Genomic DNA, 21,334 nt, shown 5'->3' on the forward strand with positions numbered 1-21,334 from the left:
TTAAAAAATATCTGATCTGTTTTTTTTTTTTTTTTTTTACTTTTAAGAGTGTATGTACAAAGAAGGATAAGGGACATTTAACAAAAAAAAAAAAAAAAAAAAAAAAAAAAATTTGGTATGCATTTTTTTTAATTCTAAGAAAAATGACTTTCGCTGAATTTGGACTTTTTCTTAGAGTTGAAAAAAAATGCATGCCAATTTTTTAATGGCCCTAATACTCTTTTGTGTCTATACACTCAATGCATTGTAAAAAAAAAAATCAAAAATTGTTCTAAAAATACAATTTTTTTTAGCATTTTTGTAAATAAATGAATATCGCTAACCCCGATTGTTGCTTTTTGTGTACTTTGTTTGAAAATGCAGAGCTTCAGTTGTAAATCTTTTCACCCAATTTCTATCCTACCTATGCAATGTTACTAAAAATATAAACTTTAGACATTTTTTAAGGAGGCAGAAGTGAAAATTATTGGACTCTAGGATGGTGTATCATGATTTTAGAATGATAATAGATGCTATGAACCAAGTTTTTTTAAGGTTGAGCAACATTATTTTGCCTAAATGCTGGGTAGATTTGTTGGCATTTTGAATTTTTATTTTTTTATTCAAAAGTGTGCAGAAATAGTGCATTAAACTGTCCGACACGCAAACAAAAGCTAGGGAAGTGCCCACCATTCAGCCATCCTTTGTTTGGGCCTAGCCCTTGGATTTTAAACATGTCTAGCTCCGCCCCTGAACCTGAACCTTAGAGACCACAACTGAGTCCAGATTGAAAATGCTGTGAGGGCTGATGGGAAGGTGAGGACAGTGGGACATGAAGAACTTCACACATCAGTTCTAAGGCTCTCATTTAAAGAATATAGCAAGTGAAACAACATCTAAAAAATAAAGAATCCAACTTGCATTGCTGTTGACTTTCATCATAAGCATGTGGGATGGCATGCATCGTATTTATACCAAAATTAAAGCATAAAGTCCTTTCGGGGCGGAGGTATTGAGACATAAATTGCATGCAAAGGGTTGCTTTGAGAAATCCCAGAGGGAAGATAGCTAAAATCATGAATGGTCAAAGAGAAAGGGGGGGGGAAAGGTAATAGACTCTCTTTTCAAACAGCCCTGAGAAAAGGGAAACTAAACCACTGCTGCCATGCTGCTGACTGCAATCTAAAACTAAATTAAAACTAAAACTGTTGGGGAGGCTGAGAAAACTCTCCTTTAATGATCACAAAGGTCATCAGACTGGTGTTAAAAAGAACCAAAGAGGCTGAGAAAGAACCAGCATCAGCAATCTACCAATGAGCAGGCAGGAAATCTGGGAAACTGCACGATGAAGCAGAATCTCACAGTAATAAACCACACAAGAAAGCACAGAGCAGCTCTCAGGAGCTCTGATGGTCAGATAATGAGTCAGCACTGAAAGCTCTAAACTCGCTCACCACACCTGGTCTCAATCAGGCCAATCAGACACATGCACACCTGCAACTGCACTGATTGATGGAGTGACCAGAGTGATCTCTGAAAGAAAGTTTGCAGGCCTGCAGCCAGTTTACAGTTCTCTAACTTGTTAGCAAAGCTGACCAAAAGAAGTTCGAAACTTCTGCCAGTAAACCAGACAACAGAAGAACCAGAGTAAATATTCAGCAACACTCTCAATAATTTCAATTTAGGTGTATTTCAGAGCCATTAGAAGTACAGGAAAGTAACTAAAACACTTAAAATGTCAATTACACTTGTAGCAGATGCAGTCAGGGTGTCAGTCAGAGTGTACTCTGACAAAATAATAATTTTTGTTAACCCAACTGTCAGCCACAAAGTGTTTTATGGTGCACTGGTTTACCCAAACCAACACAACAAAAACAAGGCAAGCATAACAAACCACACAACATAAAAGCAGTTCCAATTATCTCCAAAGTCCACCTTTCAAAACAACACCAAATCCAAACAGTCCCCAAAACCCCAGAGTCACTATCTCAGATCCCTTATTTACAACTTAAGGCAGTCAATATCTGCAAGCGTTTTTCCAACAGAGTGGCACCTCCTGTCTCACTCCATATCATAGCCCGCACCGGCTAACCGGCGTTACCTGGGATCCACGGAGAAACGCCGTCATGAAGAGTCGTTGTAGACCTCCTTCGGGGACCGGGTGAGATTCTGTGTAATCCACTTCATGGAAGGAGAAAACGCGAAGGTTTAAGAGGACTTTTTCACGAGCTGCCGAGGCCTGGCCGGAGGTGCACGCTCACACTTCTGGGATGCGCGTTCGCCGTTAAGTTCAACAGAACCTGGATGCAGTCGAGGCCCTCCACTTCGCACCGGAAGTCGGAAAATCGCCTCCATATCTCGTCTTCCGGATGTCACTTGTATGGAGCCCAGGAGATGAAATGAATGTGTTTTTTTTAATACGCACGTGTGATTTAGTATCTCGCACGTGCCTTTTATTCGTATCTCGCGTGCCATTGCTAGTATCTTGCACACTGGCGAGATAATAAAATGCACGTACGAGATACTAAATCGCGCATGCGTTTTAGTATCTCGCGCGTGCGAAATCGTGCGCACGAAATACAAATAAAACGCACATGTGAGATACTAAACGATGTATGTTTTTTAAAAAAATAAACACGTTCATGTCACCTCCCGGGCTCCGTACTCTTGGACTAAACATCTTCTTCGTAGTTTTCTCCGTGTCGCTGCTATATTAACCCATAAGATCCCAGACCCATTTTTCCTCAAAGGAAAATTATGGGGGACATCAAACAGACCAAACAGAACACACAGAACACATTTCAGACATTTTTTCCAACATACCACCCCCAAGTGTCAATGATATGAAAAGTGACGTATATGTCACATTGGGTGTTAACGGTTAATTTATTCCTCAGTTGTAACTAAATCAGACTGATAGCGTTTTGCAGTCTGGTAACAAATAATTGTCTTTTTATTTACAATTCTACAAAATTAAAACTTAACTTCTTACAGTTACGGTCAAAAGTTTGAAGAATCTAAAATAGAAAACATATTCCGGTTCGTCTAACACTATTACATGATTCCACATGTGTTCTTTCATAGTTTTGACAGCTTTTTGACTGGTACTGTTGGTTTAATGTTAAACCTTTTCCCGGTCTAGGCTTTATGGCAGAGTGACAAGACAGAAGCCTCTTCTCAGTGTAAAACACATGAAAGCCCACCCTGAGTTTGCTTGATGAAACAAAGATTGAACTGTCTGGCCTCAGTTCTAAATGTTATGTCTAGAGGAAATCAGGCACCACTCATCACCTGTCCATGGTGGTGGCAGCATCATGCTGTGGGGGTGTTTTTGCAGCAGCAGGGACTTTAGGAGGCTGGTCAGGGTTAAGGGAAAGCTGGATGGAGCAAAGTACGGAGATATCCTGAATGAAAACCTGTTCAGCAGCACCCAGGACCTCAGACTGAGCTGAAGGTTCACCTGACTCTATAGGCACACAGCCAAGCCAACACAGGAGTAGCTTAGGGACACTATGGATGTCCAAGAGGGGATTCTTGTTATCCATACTACAGAAAAAAATAACATTGAAATATGATCCAAATTGCCACCCAAGTCTTTATTTCTCAGCCCTTAGCAAAAATTTAAATGGGATAGTTTGGACTTCAGATGGACGAAAATGTGAGGGACCAAAGACACGAGTAAATGCCCTTTAAAATAAAAGTAAATTATCAATTTTTTACCACAGTTTTTCTTCTCCAGGCAGACCCACTGAAAATAACCTACTCTTGGGTCCTGACCCACCACTTTAAAAGCAAAGATTTAGGACACATGAAAAAAATAGAAGAAATAATTTGAATAGCAGGCAAAAGAGGAGAATATTTAAAGGATAGCTTTTATGAGTTTCATTCTCTCAGCTTCTTGTTGTTGTTTTCCAGGTCTTTGAATCATCAAACAGACATAAATCAGTGAAATCTAGTTTTTTAAAGTGATTTTGACAGTGTCTGGTCATAGCGGATCATTTTAAGTGTGACTCATTATCATGAGTGAAAATGAATGAAACCACCATGAGACTGCTGACTGATTGAGCTGATGTGACTCATGAAATAAATCCACAGAAGGCTGTTTCTGTGAGCGCGGCTGGGTTTAGCGGGTTCTGGTTCCTGGATGGTTGCCGAGCAGAAGATTTTGGGTGTGTGGGCCGTTCTCAGGAGGAACGGAGCGTCACATCCCTGCAGCCCACACTGTTCCTCCAAACAAACAGAAAAGGCTGCTGCTGCTGCTGCAGAGAGCTTCCTGGTGCACAGTGTGGCTCTGTGCCAAACATAGATCCACCAATAATGGAAATGAAGAGCAACAGGCTGTGCATGTGGACTGAATTTAAGTTACTATAGAGATAAATCAAGACAGGCACTTCTCCATTTTTCACTGGAGTTACAGGCTTTCAACAGCATTATGACTGAGGGCGCTCTTACTACAGTCGGACGCCTCGTACCATGCTGAAACACTCCCACCTTTCCAATCCTCTGCCGACCTGCAGATTCGTCATCACCTCATATGACACAGGTAGTATACATACAGATATACACAGACAACATGGCAATAACCTCAATCACTTTGTGGTTTATTTTGAGTGGTTTTGATCAGAGGCAGCTCTCTTAGGGTCTGGCCCTAAGCTGAGCATCAAGCTCCACTCATTCTCCATCACTTACATGCCTTTTTTTAAATCCCGAGTCTTTTTAATAATACTCTCATGGGGCACAGATGGACTGGTGGTTAGGTTATGCCCCATACTCACAGGCAGCCCGGGCTCAAGTCTGGCCTACAGCTCCTTTCCCGTCTGTCTCTCATTCCTGTTGAAGCCTCAAGACTTTTGTACGCCTTTATCTGGCTCGCTATGTTTAAGGAGGTCTGCAGGACTAGGTCATTTGTGATGCTGAAGACCTCCATGCCAGGCAAATTGGTCAACTCCTGGGGGAAAAAATCCTCTCTGTAGAGCAGTGTTACTCAACCCTGCTCAACCAAAGAGCCAAATTTAAAAAATATATATTTTTGCAAGAGCCACAAACTAAGTGGTGAAAAGTGGCGAAAATGGGTTAAAGTGGCAGTAAAATTAAGTTGAAGTGGTGAAATGGTCAAAAAGCAGCAAAGAAGTGATAAAAATGTTGAAAGCTGGCAAACGTGGGGTGAAAAAGTCGCAGAAATTGATAAAAAAAAAAGGAACAGGTGGCATAAATGGTCAAAAAACAGTAAATTTTAGCAAAAAAGAGTAACTAAAATGGGCAAAAGTGGCAAAAATGGGAAAAAAAATTTAAAAGAGCAAAAAACATGATAAGGTAAAAACTAGTGAAAAATGGCAAAAATTGTTAACAAAAAGTGAGTTACAAGTGGTAAATTTGGTTAAAAACTGGCAAAGTGGCAGAAAATGGGTGAAAATTGGCAAAAATGGGACGTAAAAAGTGGCAAAATTGATTAAAAAATTAGTTACAGGTGGCAAAATTGGTCAAAACGATAAAATATGGCAAAAAATGAGTGAAAAGAGACTAAAGGGGTCAAAAGTGGCAAAATTGGGGGAAAATTGCTAGTAAGGGCAATGGAAATAAAAAAAAATAAAGGTTGACAACTGTTCAAGAGTGGGAGACAAACTGCTTAATGTTACTTGCTATGGATAATTTCTGAGGTTGAAGTTGACCTTTTTAAGGTTTCTTGAGGGAAGAATATTTAAAATGAAGACATGAAAGAGCCACAAATCATCACAAAAGAGCCTCATACGGCTCTAGAGCCACGCGTTGAGTGTCACTGCTCTAGAGTGTAGAGATAATGCCAAAAGTATGTAGAGACAGTCTTGAAGATATCTGCAGGTTCATTTAGAGCTTCATTTTCCTCCATCTGACTCCCATGTGAATGCAAACAAAAAACAAAAAGCACCAGATAGGAATGAAGTGCAACATGACAGTAACCAGACATTTCTGCAGTTTTGCTTCCTTGGAAGATAAAAGATTGTTTATTGTTCATTATTGTTATTATTGTTCATAAACATGCCGTCTATGATAGCTGTGAGAAGTGGTTTTAATCCCATATAAAGTTTTACATTTGAAATTTTACTATGATAAATATTTCCGAGTTTCAACATTACATATGCATGACTCCACGGAGCAGCTGTCCTCCTGTGATCTGATTGGCCGAGGAGTTATCTGCAGTTTTCAGGATGAATCGAGCCTCCTGAGGCTCTGCTGAGTTTTCTGAGCTCGTCTGATTCTCTCCTCGAAGAAACTCTGCTGCTGCTGGTTCCTTTGATCCAACCTGACCAGCCACTGCTCCCTCAGCCTGCAGAGAGACGGGGAGGAGAGAGGGGGAGGAAAGGAAGAGACGGAGGGGGGTGGTGAAGTAGCAGGAAGATAAATTAGCAGCTGGTCAGACTGAGAAACCTTCAGGCTCTTTAGGTAAGATGGTGAAGTGGAATTTGAGAAGTTTAACTCCAGTCTAGCACCAAGAGACTGAATACTGACTAAACATCCCATGGCCTGACCTTGCAAAGCAGATGGATAAGCCTGTTTCCTTGTTTCTCACTGGCGGATCCATCTTGCAAAGCTCCCATCTGAGCCGTTTGGGCCCGATTAGAAACTGACAAGACCAATCAGCGACGAGGGGCAGTACTTTCAGGTGCGGCAGAGTCGTGACATAAACAAGCAGCAGCAAGAGGCCGGTGCAGTTATGGCGGAAGAGCTTAGCATGGATGCTGCTAAAGCGCCAGTTTTATCAGAACTTGATGACATATTTCTCTGCTAAAAGAACAAAGAACAGCAGTGAGTTGTTTTCTTTTCAAAAACGACAAAAGTCGTGTACTGACATGTTTACAGTCGCCATGTTTCGCGTTATTCCTCGGTAGCTGCGCACGCTTACCTCGGTTGTGGCTACGTCACATGTTTTGTTGCTCTGATTGGCCCGTAGAGATGTGACGGACAGAACATTCATCCAATCACTCTCCGATTTTTTTTTTTTCAAATCCTCTGCCCTTTCCCAAATGCATCGTATTGAAGATTTTCCAGATGGATGTGTGAAACAAATCCACTTTTTTGAGCATCTAGTAAGCTGGTGGTTTATGTTTAAGTTTTTATTTAATTACTTTAAAGAAAAAGTCCTTTAATTTTCCCCTCTGTCTCTACTGTGTTTAGAGCCTGGGAGGCAGAGCTGAGCGGACGTCCCATCAGAACATCCTGAGGCCAGTATTTAGCCTGACACTGTAACTCCTGGGCTTAACTTAATCGTGCAGACATGCAGTGAAAGTTGATCTGCAGTCAGGGCTGTCAGGGCTAATAATTGTGTTAGAGAACATGAGGAACAATGTGTGTGCGTTTGTGCGGGTGTGATGGAATTAATATTGTTGTGTCTGTGTTAGTGAGTTCGTCTGTCAGCGCGCTCTGTCATGTGTGTTTAATCTGCTCGTCTGTCCGCAGATATTCACGCTGATCTCCAGGATCCACATGTGAAGTCGAGCTGCCGCTAATCAACATTCTCAGGCTGCGCGCGCTGACAGACAGACGAGCAGCAAACATCACCACCCCTTTTTCCAAACTAATCAAGTTATACAGCCGAGACAGGCCGGGGTCGGTGATAAAGTTTATTTCTGATGCTCTTTTCTTTCCTCGCTGACTCTGAGTTTCATCTCTCCTAATGAAGTCATCCTGTTTGTAGAAACTTTGTTCAAACCCTGAGAACTTTTTAAAATTCTATAAGAGATCCAACTTTCCTAAAAATGTCAAGTATGTCAGGCAGAATTTTACGGGTGATAATTTCCAAGAAATGCAAAAATACAGAGTAAGAAGGGATCGATGAGAGAAAACTCTGCAGTGGTGAAAAACACGGAGGTCTGGGTTTGAATGTTAAATTTTACATCAAGATAGGAAGGCAGAATACAGAATAAATCTATGATGTCAATCTGAGAGGGAAAACATGGTTCTTTAATGCACAAGGAAACTCCACTGCTCAACATTTTTAGGTTTTTGCACATTATTAAGTAGACATAGGTGTTATGCCTCAGCATCAGTGATAACCAGGGTAGGAGTGTTTTAGGGCTGTCCATCAGCGTATCTGTATGTAAAAATATTTATAACCACACATCATAGGTGTTTCCTGACAAAGTGGTCCTGACTTACCTGATGGATTTGTTTCACACATCCATCTGGGAAAGCTTCAATAGGAAACTTTTGAGAAAAGGCAGAGGTTTTGAAAAAACTCAGAGTGTGATTGATGAACGTTCTGTCTGAGTTAGCTCAACGGGCCAGTAAGAGCAACAAAACACGTGACGTAGCAGCTATGGAGCTGCACGTGCACAGCTACGGGGAATAACACGAAACATGGTGACTATAGACATGTCAGTACACGACTTTAGTCATTTTTGAAAAGAAAACAACTCACTGCTGTTCTTTGTTATTTCAACGAAGAATTGTTGTCAAGTTCTGATCAAACTGGCGCTTCAGCAGCATCCAGGCTTAGCCCTTCCGCCATAATTGCTCCGGCCTCTTGCTGCTGCTTGTTTACGTCGTGACTCTGCCATGCCTGAAAGTACTGCCCCTCATCACTGATTGGTCCTGTCACTTTCTAACCGGGCCCAAATGTTTCAGATGGGAGCTTAACGAGGTGGATTCACCAGTGAAAAACAAGGAAACAGGCGTATCCATCTGCTTTGCAAGTTTAGATCCTGAAGTAACTTAAGTGAATGATAGTTTTAGTAATTATGGTTGCACATTATGGGTGTAACGGTACAGAAAAATTTTGGTTCAGTATGTACCTCGCTTTTGAAGTCACGGTTCGGTGCGTTTTCAGCATGGTAATTGAAGCAAATAAAATAATTTTTAAAAAATTTTTAAATTAAATTGTATTAAAATGAATAGGCTGAATGAAGTACATTTAAATTATTAATAATGCTGCAACCTCCTTCCAAAAGTTCTTCTGTGATAAAAAATATTAATAAATACGTTTTTGAATTACTAGGTTTTTTTAATTGATATATTGACATATTAAACCCATTCTTTAAACACTAAAATTTCCCAGCCAACTTGAACGCAGTGTGTTAGCTTGTTAAGTATGCTAATTAGCGTCTACTCTGCTGATTTCAATACAGACTTCAGCACTGGATTACTTTTTTAATCAGTGGGACTTACTGCAAAGTTTGGGAGGACTTTTAACAGCTCATCTAGGCAGATAAAGAGGTTAGAGCTATGTGAAATCTGAGGATAACTTTACCTGTGATGGAGTCTCCTCTCCCCCTCCTCTGAGGCTGACCGTTGAAGGCAGAATTAATTTGATTCACAGAGCCAGAGCACCAGTGTTATAATAAAAATGGTCTTAAATAATAGGAAATTCATAACTGGCTGGTGAGACTTCTTGTTGTTCCTCCTCTTGTTGCTTGAGTGGAGCTTTTTCAAATGCTTTGGTTGGTCCGCTGGATGACGTGCTGAATAATGTCAGCGCTACTGTTGTTGTGTTTGTCCACCGTTGTATTTTACTGGGGAACAAAGTGTTCCTAAAAAGGACACTTTTATCTGGGAATATTCAGGCTGTTGCCGTCATTTGCTGTGGTTGTGCGGCTGCCAGGACAGTGTGACAGTGAGTCGTTCTCTGGTTTTCTGTCTGTATGTGAGCTTCGTTCCACATGTATCCATTCAGTACCGTCCTGAGAGGCCTGTACTGAATCAGTACGGTACCAATACACATACTTTTACACCCCTATCGTACAAATTCCCATAACCACCGCTGTACTCTCTACTGTACACAAATGTCAAGATTTGAACCCTAACCCATTAACAGTACTACTAAATCCCCATTTGCATGGATTTACAGCTGTATATGGAACTTTTTTAGTAGTTTAGCAGTGGTTGGTTTAGCAGCTCTATACTCCACCATAATAAGTAGAATAATGAAGACTGTTTACTGTCTCTTGATTAGTCAAACTCCTATAATCTCTTGAAATATTTAAATATACCAATTTAAAAGAGTCCTGTTCTCAGCTGTGCAGTCATGACCTTTTGCCCCAACATCTTAAGTTATGCTTTTTAACCTATTATAACTTTAAAGTAAAGCTTTTTCTGCGTAGCATGAGGAGTGTTACAGCAAATGTAACTTTCAGCTCTAATTAAAAAAGTCTCTGCAGAAGCTGCTCCTAAACTTTTAATGAGTGTAGTTAGGAGGTGTAAAGATTATGTTCATTAAAAAGACAAGCAGGTGTATCTTCTAAGTGGTCTGAAAATAGTTCACATTCAGGGCTCATGGATTTAGCTGTTTTCAGTCATAAACAGCTCTACAATCTGCACAAAAAGCTTGAGGTTTATGTCTGGTGATAGAGTGGGTTTGAAATAAAAAGACTTAGAGCAAACACAGCTGGTTTCCTCTGAGACACCGTCACAGATTCCTGCCCTGCAGAGCTGCAGATTTCCTTATTAAATATGAACCATCTCTGATGGAGGAAGACCTCCACTGATTGAAAATTCTGCTGACCGTGACAGAGAGCTGCTCCTCATGCGGTTCTCCTCCTCGCCCATGGACTCCGTGTGCTGAATGATCCTCTGCTCCCAGAACGACATCAGCTTGTGTTTGTCATGAATGCGAGCTGCGTTCATCATCTAAGGACAAAAAAATAAAAATTTGCATGCAGAAAAGTCCGCCAGAAGAATCCACAAAAATCTTCATGAACTTACTTTTGGATCAGATGTATTCTTCCTTTGCTAATTCGCTTTTCTTCTTCTCTCAGTCTCCAGTTTCACGTTCAGTGTTTCCTCATAATTCTCTCTGGCTTTGTTCTTCTGTTTTGCTACTTCTCTCCTTCTCTCTGTGATTTTTTTGCATGTCTTTGTGCCCCTTGTGTCCTCCAGTCCCAACCTTTATTTCTATTCCTCTCTCCTTTATGTCCTCTTTAACTCCTCCCCCTCCTGCTTCTGTTATCCCCCTTATTCTACCTCTCCTCTTTCCTTAAACTCTCATAATGTCTCCTCTCTCCTGTCAGTCATTTTTCCTGCATTCCTTCGTTTCATGTCAAGTTTTTATTTCTTTATACTCACACCTTGAGTGCTCTTTTGCTCTTTTTTGCTCCTTAGTGTCAGCTTTGGCTTGGTAAAGGGCTGTTTAATATGATCTTTTACTCACAGTTTCCACGTGAAAATGCAGAACATGAATTTTAAGGTCTTTTGATGCTGGCATGATGTTGTTCCTACCTGCCCTGCATGCCAAAGCATGACATCCAGGCAGGGGTGTAGCACAGGAGGGAAAAGGGGTATTTATTACTCCAGCCCACAGTAGGAAGGGGCCCTTGAGAAGCCTGCAATGAAAAGTGTTATTTTATTTACTTTTCTTAGCATTTAGTGTCATTATTGAATCAAAAGTGACTAAATGAATTGGTCAAGAGACTGAAATTTGTGTCAAATAGAGCAGCGTTAACCAACCCTGCTCAACCAGAGCCAAATTGTTGAAAAATACCTTTGCAAAAGCCACAATCTAAGTGGGGAAAAGTGGCAAAAATGGGTTGAAGTAGCAATAAAAAATAAGTTAAAGGGGACAAAATTGTCAAAGGCAGCAAAAATGGGTGAAAAGGGGCAAAATCGGCATACAAAGCAAAACACTGGGTGAAAAGTGACAAAAATGAGGGAGAAAAAGTGGCAAAAAGGAGAGAAAGTGGCAAAATGTGGGTGAGAAGTGACAAGAAATGTGTTTCAGGTGGCAAAAATAGTCAAAAAGTGGTTAAAACATGACAAAAACTGAGTGGAAGGTGGCCTAAATGGGCAAAAGGCAGCCAAAGGTGGGAGAATGGGCAAAAAACAGCAAAGAGTGGCAAGAATTTGGGGGAAAAAAAGTTGCATTTAATGGCAAAAGGCAGCTTAATTAAATGGTTTAAAAGTGGCAAAAATGGGGGAAAATTGCAAAAAGTAAAAAGCAGGATAAAAGATTCAAAAACTGGACAAAAGAAGTAATAAAAGTAGGCTTAAAGCAGTAAAAAATTGATTAAAAGTAGCAAAAAAAATGCAAATAAGGGCAATGAAAATGTACATACAAATTTAAAAGTTGACAACTGTATAAGTGTGGGAAACAAACTGATTAGTGTGACTTGCAACGGATAAATCCTGAGGTCAAAGTTTCCATTTCTTTAGGGTTTTCTGGGGGAGTAATATTTCAAATTAAGACATAAAAGAGCCAAAAATAAATCACTAAAGAGCCACATGTGGTTAAAGAGCCACGCGTTGAGTTTGACTGAAATAGAGTAACATACAATACTGGAGACACCTGCTCCTCCCTTAAAAATGTCTAGATGGTGTGGTCCAGCACTGCACAATAATGCAAGTAAATTTAGTACAAAATAATGCTCATAAATGGGGAAATTATAGTTCAAAAATACATTAAAATGCAGTGATATCTGTAAAAATGACGCAACATTTGTTGTTGGCAAGCCGGTTATGGGGCCCTTTGTAATTTTCTTTCTAGGGGCCCTGAATCCTTAGCTACACCCCTGCATCCAGGCTCCTATGAGCCATAATCAGGAGACGATAGTCTTCAGCGGTGTACTGTGAAAAGGTGGTCAGAGCTGAGCAGCACATCTCTATGAGGCTTAGGAAGTCAGTGAACAGCAGCACTATAATGTGGTTAAGTAGCAGTGATGATTTATCCTGTAATTATCCTTTATATTGTTTTGGTTGAGAGCCCCCTGGTGGTTGAGTTTAAATCGTATGTGTTTTGACCAGGAGGTCAGGAAGGTCAGGGAATGTGAGGAGAGTTTAACGTCTGTTTTGATGGTCAGCGTGTGTTTTATGATATACATGAACAGAGAGAATCACTCATAAAGATGCAGATGTCATGGCTTAACCAAAAGGCACCAGGATCTTAACTACAGCTTAGTCGTCTTTACACTCCCAGTGTGTGTTTGTGTCACAGTTCAGTGTGTCATCTACTGAATGAGGAACAGAGAAGCTACAACACGATACAGCAGCAGCAGTTTTTAATTCCCACTAGTTCTGCTCACATTAAACTGAAAGGACTAAAGTTATTTCAGTACTCTCTGCTCACTGGGTGATACCCTGACAAGCCAGATAGACTGTTATATACTGTATCTCCACTGCATGGACATATTTCACAATTATCTGGGTATGCTCCCATGGTAAGGGTTTGGGAAGGGCAAAACTTTTCAAATAATTCTCAGGAGGTGATTGGAGGAACATTCTGTCCCATTCATGAAGGGCCAATCAGAGTGACAAGACAAAATGACATTGTACGCCCATGAATGTTAATGGTGGAGCTTCTTGTTGAGTGAAACTGATGCCATAGCCAGTCTGAAGATGGGCGAAAACATCTTCTCTCTCTAGACAAGCTTTCAGTGTGGCTCTGTTCTCGTCTTCATAAGGAAATGTGGTCTAGTTCTGATTAAAATGCTGCTTTCCCGCAGCTACATCCAAGCTCTACTACAGCAGCAGCCATTGGATACACTGGCGAACCCCACCTTTAACGATCACAAACCCACGCCGAAGCAGAGCAAGAGAGGAGTGAAAACACCTTTTCTATCATGTAAAGCTTTTAGTGAAGTTTTAATTCTTTATTTCATGCAGAACAGGGTCAGGTTCTGGTAAAATTGATGTTATGCTAAAGCTATAGCCAAGCTAATCACCCCACTGGAGGCCACCACTGCAAACTGCTTTGAGTCCAACTAAACCCCACCCATAGCATTCGCCTCGTTCTCCTCAAACTTTGGTCCCAACAGACTTCGGTTCAGCACAAACATTGTGGATTGGAGCTCTTTTAGATGGATTTGCCTGATGAGGGATGGAGGCTGGTAAATCACATCAAATAAACACAAGTCATGACTGGATATTCTCTTCCTAGGAATGGTGCACATGATGTAGAGGCATGGTCGTTACTGCCAACAGCTCCTCATTTGACAGATCTAAGAGATCATTTTAATGAGGAGGTGGTCCATGATACAGCGGAGAGTTCATGTATGCTGCATGTCATTGACTTTTCTAAATCCTTTTAAGATTTACGCTCGGTTTGTATGCAGCACTTAAGCCTGGTTTATACCTCTGTGTCAAGTCTACACCATAGTGGCCGACTCTGTTGTGAGCACTTTACTTGCGCACTGGTATGTCGATGATGTTCTGCAGTATCTTGCCCAAATGCTTCTAAAATGTTGCTCTGCAATGCAATTAAATTCTAATGTCTAAACACGCCTGGTCGCCACGTTTCCTGCTTGTTTCTGTACAGGAACCATGGCAATTGAAACTGGTGTTATGTTGGAGGTGGAGCTGATTATACTGCGAATGTACCATTCTGTTAAGCCAACAGACTTTGCACCGAAAGAGATGTCTGTTAGTAGATTTAAGTTGAATCGCCTGCAGCCATTTATCTCCCTGAAGTTGCCTGTCAACATCAAAGACAGGCAGTCACCAGTGCAACCCAGCTGACCAATCACAGGGCTTACAATCTGCTTTGGTTCAACATGTAGCTATATTTTTAACAGGTAGGGCTGGGCAATTAATTGCAAATTAGATGAAATTGCAATATGGCCTGCTGCAATTTATATATCGCATAAGTTGCAATATTTCTTTAACTTTAAAATGTGTCAAAACACCAGTTTAATAATTTTTTTTTTTTTTTTGGCAGAGATTTTATGCACATTCCGCAAGTGTCATTTTTCATATAATAGTTAACAAAAATCCTCCTTTTTGTGTTTTATGTATGTTTTTCTTAATCAAAATGAGTGACATAAAAATGATAATGTCCTCAAACAAAGCAAATCACATCACATTTACAATACGTGCAAAAATAGTTAGCTCCTTCTATCTAAAACTGATGAAGTCTTAACCTGACACACCAGATGGATGTGTTTCACACATCCATCTGGGAAAGCTTCAATAGGAAACGTTTGAGAAAAGGCAGAGGCTTTGAAAAAAACTCGGAGTGTGACTGGATGAATGTTCTGTCTGTCACATCTCTACAGGCCAATCAGAGCAGCAAAACACGTGACGTAGCAGCTATCGAGCTGTGCATGCGAGGCTACGGAGGAATAACGCAAAACATGGCAACTATAGACATGTAGGTACTGAACTTTTGTCATTTTTGAAAAGAAAAAACTCACTGTCGTTCTTTGTTCTTTAAACGAAGAACTGTTGTCAAATTCGGATAAAACTGGCGCTTTAGCAGCATCCACGCTAATCTCTTTCTCCATAATTGCACCGGTCTCTTGTCGCTGCTGCTTGTTTATGTCACGACTCTGCCATGTCTGAAAGTACTGCCCCTCATCGCTGATTGGTCCTGTCACTCTCTAACCGGGCCCAAATAGTTCAGACGGGAGCTTTGCAAGATTGATTCGCCAGTGAGGAACACAGAAACAGGCGTATCCATCTGCTTTGCAAGGTTAATGAAGGCTACTTTACTTCATGGACGTCAAACCTTAGCTGGTAGCCAGCTTCATCTCCTCCACCCCAGCCGCCTCCTTTACAGCTTAAAGCTTGTTGCACCCCCCTATTCAGATTCATGCTGCTATGGGTTAATTGCTTCTGAAAAAGATTCATTGTTTTCAATGCACATGGTCTTAATTGTGGATTTTTTTGTTGTTTGAATTTGTCAAAAAAAATACCTAAGATTAACCCAAGAACAGTCACATGTTGAATCATAATTGCAGTATTGGGGAAAAAAATCGCAATTAGATTATTTTTGCAAATCCTTCAGCCCTATTAACAGGTAGACGTTGGTTACATGTGGAGGCCTCTGTCAGTTCAAGGCTACATGGACCAACGGTGTAGCTTTGTCGCAGAAGCAACATCAGGCTACTCCATCATGCCCAGGAGTAGGGGTGTCCTGATTCCTGCTGGAATGGAGGGGTAGAGTGAAGTACTCAGAGTACATGGCATGGAGAAGAAGTGTGCAAATGTCAGCAGTGCCTTTATAAATTAAATTAGAGAAAGTATAACCACCTAATATATCAGCTAATGCTTTTGCAATGCATTATGGTCCTTTAGAGTTCAACCAAAACAATAGCTTGCAGTAGAAATGATGAATGGATTTACATAACCATCTATGAGTACCTATGGTGTACTGCATCAGGCTCTTAAAGGGGAGGGTTTTACTCGACCTCCCTTTGTAACTCTGTTTCAAGGTCAAAGGCGCCTTGAATAAGGATAAAGGTAAAAGTTAAAATGGGACAGAGCCTTGCTGTCCATTTCTGCCCTTTAGCAATCATCTCTACATGATTTAGGTAATGATAACAGAGAGTTACTTCATGAACAGAGGAATACAATCTGCAGCCTTTGCATCAGTCTTCCAGATATTTCTCATAAAAGCACAGTGTCCGTGAAGCTGGATTATTCTCCTCTAATAATTATTAGTCTGTAGCAAAGATAAGAAGACATGCGGCCTGCAGTCATCAGCGTAATTTAAGAAACACTCCTGTGGGTGTGTTGGAGGAAAGGAAGGATCATACACAGGCTGAAGGACGCCCCCACCCTCTCTCTCTCTCTCTCATTAACAGCACAGCTGTTGGAGTTAAGCTGCAGGTTAATCATCACAGTAGAAACAAACACTGCATGTGTGTATTCCCTGTGGAGCTGATGGGCTCGTACAGCAGCGTTATCTAACATCATAGCAATGACATGATGCTCACATCCATCCGGTGTTTGATTCCCTGTAGAATCAAACGCTGGAGATGAAGACGAAGAGTCTTCATAGTAATCACACAGAGGAGTTCTTTAAGATTCTTAGGCTTGCTTTGCATGTAAATGAATTACATGAGTGATGATCAGACATAGACTGTAGAAAGAATCGGACAAAGCCTGTGTGACGTCAGCTGTTTCGTTACAATAGGTGGACTCAAACAGCTTTTGAAGCCAATCCGCGGTGGGCTCCATATTGAAATCGCTGTTCCAACTGAATTTGGGTCAACTTAACGGCCCGCCCACTGAGCTCAACTTCCTGTCAGCTGGCTAGCTGGCATTCTTGTTGACGTTTGGTTTTTTGAACCAGGATGCAAACCGGTTTATTTCTAGTGTAAAATCCGGCTTTCTAACAGGTGTTCAGATGGGACTTCCTGCAGCCAGCCTCAGGTGGACACTTGCAGTATTGCAATTTTTTGCACTTCCACATTGGCTTCATTTTTCAGGACTGGAGGTTGCCGCTTGCGATCAGAGCAGTGCAGTTGGTCCTCTGTCTCTGAACCTCTGTGGGTCCCCCTGTCTGACACAGACTCTAAATGCGTTCCTTTAAACTCAGATTTGAGCTTAAGGAAAAAGGAAAAAAGTCCTGCGGTGCTAGATCAGGTGAACAGGGAGGGTGATCATCACTGGGATTTGATTTTGGTGCAGAAACTGTTTTACTGAGAGTAAAATGTGAGCTGGAGCATTGTCTTCATGAAGAATGAAACCGTTTCCCCACAGTTGGGCTCTCTTTCTTCAGACTTTTTCTCTCCATTCAGGGGTGTCAAACTCAATCACAGCAGGAGCCTAATTCTGGATTCAGGTCTAGCCTGAGGGCCTAACAGGGTCACCTTTTTACCCAGAAACTGTCAACCTCATTTCACCAGAAATAGAATATGAAAAAAAAAACTTAGCACTGATGATAAATGATTTTGACATTTAAAAAGTTAAAAAGATAAGTTCAAAGGCTCACAATCTGAGAAAAGTAAATTTATTAGTTTAAAAAGGTCAAAACATGAAATTGAAAAATAATGTTTTTTAGAGGCAAACATAATATAAGAAAGTCAAAATCATGAGTTTCAGGGGTGTCACACTTTGGCCCGGGGGCCAAATCCGGCCCACAAGATGATGTCATATTTCTGTTCTAACTGGCCCATCAGTATGAGGTCTGCAGATTTCCTCAAGTACAAGAATATAAACTTATCCTTGATAATTTAATCGTTGTTAAGTCATAAAATCTGAAAAAGTAAGGAGAAAAATATTTAGATAAGAAGTCAGGAATGTGGGAAAAGAAATTTGTGTATTAATCTCATTGAGTTTTTATTTCATACTTGGAGCATTTCAACTCATAATTTTAACTTCTCATATAATATTTAGAGCTTTGAGATTCATAATTCTGTTTTTTTTATTCATATTTTGACCTTTTTAACCACTTATTTTGTATTTTACCTCATATTTTCAACTCCAAACTGTGACTTCATAAACCCATAGTTTGACCTTTTAAATTCATAATTTAAAATTTTGACATTTGAATTTCATGATGACAAATTTTATTTCATATTTTGACCTTTTAAACTCATGATTTTGACTTTCTTTCTAGTATGTTTGCCATTAAAAAAAACATTATTTCTCAATTTCATGTTTTGACCTTTTGGACTAATAAATGTACTTTTCTCAGATTGTGAGCTTTTAAACTTATCTTTTTAACTTTTTAAATGTCAAAATCTGTTTATCATCAAGTTTTTTTAAATATATTTTATCACTGGTGAAATGAGGTTGACAGTTTATGGTTAAAAGGCGACCCTGTTAGGCCCTCAGGTTAGTCCTGAATCCAGAATCTGGCCTCTGCTGTGATTGAATTTGACACCCCTGGTTTAAATGGTCAAAATATGATTCAGAATTTTAAATTGTGAGTTTAAAAGGTCAAACTATGGGATTATGAAGTCACAGTTTGGAGTTGAAAATATGAGATGAAATACAAAATAAGTGGTTGAAAAGGTGAAAATCTGAATTAAATTAAGTCAGAATTCTAAGTTTGAGTCCTAATTGTGAGATTGCAAATTGAAAATATGAAATTAAAACACAAATTATTTTTTTGTTTCCCACATCCCTGACTTCTTATCTAAATATTTTTACTCCTTATTTTTTCAGATTTTATGACTTAACAAGGATTTCTTAAATCATCAAGGATAAGTTTATATTTTTATACTTGAGGAAATCTGCAGACCTCAGACTGATGGGCCAGTTCTAACAGAACCTGTTCATAAAAGTGTTGATTCATTTTCATTCCAAAGTGATCCCCTTAATGTCAAAGAAAACCAGCATGGCCTTGGATCTGGACTGTCTTTGTGGAGCTCTCTTCCTCCTTGGTGATGATGGTGTCTTGCTGTCGTTGTGTCTCAGGATCGTATTTAAAGATCCAAGTTTCATCACATATAATCACTCCTTCTAAAAAGCGTGGGTTCCCTTCAGTTTGTCCCAGAATGTCTCCACTGATGTGCTCGTGTTTTTCTCTCTGATCAGGAGTCAGAAGTCTTTGGCACACACTTCTATCATGTTCAAATTTTAATGAAAATTAGCCGAACTGTCTCTTTATCAGTGCAGACCATCTCTGCTGTCAGTCGTCTCCTGATCTGATCCTTTAACGTCCGTGTTTCAAACCGAGCCAAAGGGTGAACCTGTTTATTGAGGTCGTTTATATCAGGTGGGCCAGCGTGTATTAATGTGTCACACTGAATTACATTTTAACGTTCGTCTTCTTACGGCCGCTGACAAAATCCCTCAACAGGCGAGTCAGATGGAAAGCACGACAAAACCGTGAGATCATGTCACACAGAGACACTCGGACCGTAAGAAGAAGAGGTTTAAATCCATCCAAACAGCTGATCAGCACGTTGATGCAAACTTTCATGGAGGGATTAAAACAGCTGACAGAAACGTGTGTGGATGAGTGGATGAGTGTGGATAGAACAGGATGTTACTGAAGGAGCATGCAGCTGGATCTGTCTTTTAACTTTATCTGTGTAAAAGTAATAATAATAATAATAAACTTTATTTGTATAGCACCTTTAAAAACAGGTTTACAAAGTGCTTTGACAACAATAAAATAACAGCATCAACTATTCAGACAGGGAGATGTTTCTCCATGCAGGTCGTTTTATGGCCTTTTTGAAAGAGTGTTGTCAGAATGGGCCTGAAATTTCACACAGTATGACCGGCTTAAGGAAAATAAATTCCTAGAAAAATAGTCCAGGGGTGTCAAACTCATGGCCCTGGGGCCAAACCCGGCCCGTGGTACAGTTATATCTGGCCGATAAGATCATGTTACCAACCGGTTGAGGGCTGCAGATTTCCTCCAGAGTAAAAATGTAAACTCTCCTTGATGATTTAAAATGTCCTCATTAAGTCATAAAAATAGAAAAATAAAGGGTAAAAATGATAAACTAAAAGTCAGGAATATAAATTAAATTGTGTTTTAATTTCATATTTTGAATTTTGCATCCTATTAAGACTTAAATTTAGGATTTTAAATTTTATCATATTTTTTACCTTTAAAACTTTAGTTTTCCTATTTTATCTCATATTTTGACTTTTATAACTCAAGATTTTGAATTTTGTCTCATATTTTTGACTTTTAAAACTCTAATTTTCCTATTTCATCTCATATTTTGACTTTTAAAACTCAAGATTTTGAATTTTATCTCATATATTTTAAGCTTTAAAAGCCTAGATTTTGGTTTCTATCTCATATATTTGCCTTTATGAAATATAGATTTGCCTGTAATTTCATGTTTTCCCCTTTTGAACTAATCAGTTGGACTTTTTCCCTCATATTTTTATGATGAAGTTTAAAAAATTTAAATTTTATCTCATATTTTGACTTTTAAAACTTATGATTTTGAATGTTAATTTCATATTATGACCTTTTAAACTCGTGGTTTTGAATCTTGTTTCAAATTTTGACTTTTGAAACTTGTGTTTTCTAATTTTATCTCTTATTTTTGCCCTTTCAACTCAATATTTTTCCCTTTATCTCATATTTTCATCTTTAAAGCCCATTTTTTTATCTCTATCACTTATATTTGCTATTTAAAAAATAGAAATTTGCCTTTTATTTTGTTTTTGATCTTTTGAACTGATCAGTTGGACTTTTTATCTCATACTTTTGTGATTAAGTTTCATGATTTCATATTTAATCTCATATTTTGACCTTTAAAAGCCAAGATTTTGATTTCTATCTCTTATATTTGCCTTTTTAAAACATTATTTTGAATTTAATTTAGTGTTTTGACTTTTTAAACCAATAAGTTGGACTTTTTTATCATATTGTCTGCCTTACTTATTATTTTGACCTTTATTAATCTTCATCATCAGTGCTTTTTTTCCTTAGAATTCATCACTGTCAAACTTCCAAGCTGTGACTGCTATTCTGGACTCATTTTTAGTGTCCAGCTTTGACCTTATTTAGCCTTACAGCACCCAGCTCATAACCTCTGACCTCTTTTAGAGGGCATATAGGCAGAAGGGGGTCCATAATCATGAAGTCACTATGACTGACCTTCAGCGCCCCCTGCTGTAAACCCACTCTTCCATGCAGTATGTGAGGGGAGGTTGTGCTTCAGAAAGTGACCAGCAGACGTCCTGCCCTCTGCAGGACTAGACCCTAAATCAAATCACATATAAGCATATTGTCTTCCTGAGACAGGTACATTTG

This window comes from Cheilinus undulatus, linkage group 17 (assembly GCF_018320785.1).
Source record: "Cheilinus undulatus linkage group 17, ASM1832078v1, whole genome shotgun sequence".
Classification (NCBI taxonomy): Eukaryota; Metazoa; Chordata; class Actinopteri; order Labriformes; family Labridae; genus Cheilinus; species Cheilinus undulatus.